This window comes from Elephantulus edwardii, unplaced genomic scaffold (assembly GCF_000299155.1).
Source record: "Elephantulus edwardii isolate Elephantulus edwardi_28Jun2011 unplaced genomic scaffold, EleEdw1.0 scaffold00018, whole genome shotgun sequence".
Lineage (NCBI taxonomy): Eukaryota > Metazoa > Chordata > Mammalia > Macroscelidea > Macroscelididae > Elephantulus > Elephantulus edwardii.
The window spans coordinates 21,239,983-21,242,939 of NW_006399768.1; the positions used below are offsets into that span (position 1 = coordinate 21,239,983).

Consider the following 2,957-nt stretch of genomic DNA (forward strand, 5'->3'; position numbering starts at 1 on the left):
CCACACAGTCAAATGCCTTTGCATAATCAATGAAACACAGATAGACATTCTTCTGGTATTCTCTGCTTTCAGCCAAGATCCATCTAACATCACCCTGCATTACAGAAGGATAAATATAAACATTTATTGAACATTGTTAAAACAATGCTTAGAGGAATTTTATAGTGTTAAATGCTTATATTACAAAAGAAGCAGCCCTAGAGACTTAATGGTTAAGTGCTTGGCTGCTAACTGAAGGCTGGCAGTGAGAAGCCATCAGCAGCTCTGCAGGAGAAAAGGTCTGGTGATTTGCTCATAGAAAAGCAAGTGCACTACTCTCCTGTTGATTCCAACTGAGTGTGGCCCTCCCATGGGTTTCTGAAGCTGATTTTGATGCCCATTTTTTTTGGCATTACAGCTGGAGGAGTTGAGCTACCTATCTTATGATTAACAGTCTAATCTATCGGTCTCCAGGGCTCCTAGGAAATTCTATGGGCAGTTCTCTTCTTTTCTGTATAGTTACTGTGAATCAATCAACTTGAGGGCACATGGCAATGTTACAAAAGAAAAAATTTCTTAATTTTTTAATTAAGTCATGTTCGGGAAAATAGGGGGTCATTGGAAGAGAGTAAGACCCTCAATGAGATGGGTTGCAACAATAGGCGTGATCATGGGGGATGTTTTGAAGATGGCTCAGGATAGGGTAAGATTTCAATCTCATTTTCATAGGATCAGTGTGACTCAGAGTTGACTTTGGTACTTCCCACAATAATAAAAACCTTATGGTCTTGGAAAATGAATGAACTTTTATTTGTAAAAAACAAACTTCTTTTGTAAAAAACAAACTATAGGATTTACTTAATCGTTATATATCAATATTAATTCTTTTATTATAACAAACCTAAATGGGGGTAGGTGTGTTAGAGATGATAGGATTGGTACTGGATAGAGCAGGGTTTAGGGCTGTTGTACATGGGGTCGCTATGAATTGCAGGCAACTCAAGGATGCTTAACAACAAACACAATTAAAAAGTAACAGTAGCGGAAGTTGATGCAAAGTGTATAAGAATGTTCTGTACTGTCTTTTTAATTTGTACATTTAAAATTGCTCTAAATAAGAGGAGCGGACTAGGGGGCAGGGGGAGAGGGCTGGGCGGGTAGAGAAGTGCAGCAATGAATGAATGGAAATCCAAATTCTCTGTAAATGTTCATTAAAATTATTAAAAAAATAAAATAAAAATAATTGTTCTAAATAGAATTTATTTTTAAGGATTACTTGGACCAGGAAGCAGTCATTAAAACAGAGCAAGGAAACACTGTATGGTTCAGGATCACGAAAGTGTGTGTCAGGGATGCATCCTAATTTCTATACCTTTTAAATCTATATGCGGAACAGATTATTCAGGAGGCTAGACTTTATGAGGAGGAATGTAGCATTAGGATTGGAGGAAGACTCATCAACATTCTCTGTTATGAAGATGACGCAGCCTTCCTTGCTGAAACTGAGGAGAACCTGAAGTGTTGCCTATAGAAAGTCGAGGACTGTAGTCTTCATTATGGATTGAATGAAGCTCAACATCAAGAAAAAAAAATATTCACACCACTGGACCAATTGATAGATCAAGATAGCATCTTGATAGATAAAGAAGAGATTGTTTGTTAATAAGTACAGCTTGCATGGTTCCCCAGTAAACACTGTTGACACCAGAAGCCAGGAAATCAAAAGACGAATTGCATTGTCTTTTGTATGCTGTCAGAGACTTCTCTAGAATATTGAAGAACAGCATTGTCAATCTGGAGACCAAAATGCACCTGATCCTAGGCCATACTTTGCGCTTAGTTTCTATGCCTCAGAAATCTGGACAGTGACTAAGGATGATAGAACAATTGATGCCTTTGAGTTGTGGTGGTGGAGAAAAGTGTTGACCATACTGTGGACTGCCAGAGAACAAACAAGTCTGTACTGGAAAGGGTGAAACCGTGTTTCTTCTTGGAGGCAAGGATTTTGAAGTTCTGTCTCATGTACTTTGGGCATGGCAGGACCAATCCTTAGAGAAGGTCATAATGCCAGAAGCGTGAAGGGACAGCTGAGGAGAGGAAGACTCTGGATAGATGGGTTGATTCAGTGACTGGAATAATAGAATTAGGTGTATCTGAGACAATGAGGTAAGGCAGGATTTGAGACTTTTGTACATAGAGTCGCTGTGAGTCACAGGTGACTGGACAGCACATAACAGCAATAACAATGTTTATTTTTAAACCATCCTTAGAATAGATTTGTGGCAATGAATACTCATGACCAAAGATTGAGTTTTGGAATGATATCAAGTACTTTATCCGTGAAAAAAGCAGAAAGTCATTACAAAGACAAGGAAGAAAGACCAAAATGAATATCAGAAGAGACACTGAAACTTACATTGGAATAAAAAGAAGCCAAAACAAGGGGAAGGAATGCTGAGGTAAGGGAGTGGGGATTTCCAAGGGCTGCTTGAGAAGATAAAAGTATTGTAACAAAATGTGCAAGAAGCTGAAGTTACACAGTAGAGGGAGGAGCATGCTTGACATTTCTCAAGCTGAAAGAACTGAAGAAAAAAAAAATCAAGCAGATTCAGTTGCAGTACTTGCGGGTTGTTTTTTTAAAGTTTAAATGCATTTTCTTTTTAGACAACTCAGGACATTTATTTCCTTTAAAAAAATGCCTCTGCTCAAAAGAAATCAAGGTCAGAATTAAATGAAGAGCTCAAGATGATAACAGTCCCATTTGTCTAAATCCTGGTGCAGTGATAAAAAGCAGTAGCCAGATAAGATGATGGGATAGATCCAAAGAAGTGCCAAATTTGTTAAGATTTCTCAATTTCTAAACCATCCCTAAAGAAAAGCATGTATGGAGTCACACCATCCTCATGGTAGTACAGCAGAGCAACCATGCCATCTGGATTCATGTTTTCACCAATAAAGAACTGGTTGTTGTTGTTGTT

At 38.2% G+C, this 2,957-nt stretch overlaps 1 protein-coding gene and 1 pseudogene across 1 annotated transcript in view; one reads left to right on the forward strand and one right to left on the reverse strand.

The window, feature by feature from the left end:
• The window catches only part of WWC2 (WW and C2 domain containing 2), a 295,272-nt gene that overhangs the window by 58,027 nt on the left and 234,288 nt on the right, over positions 1-2,957 (forward strand). The window lies entirely within an intron of this gene.
• LOC102875054 overlaps positions 2,820-2,957 on the reverse strand; it is a 2,406-nt pseudogene continuing 2,268 nt past the window's right edge.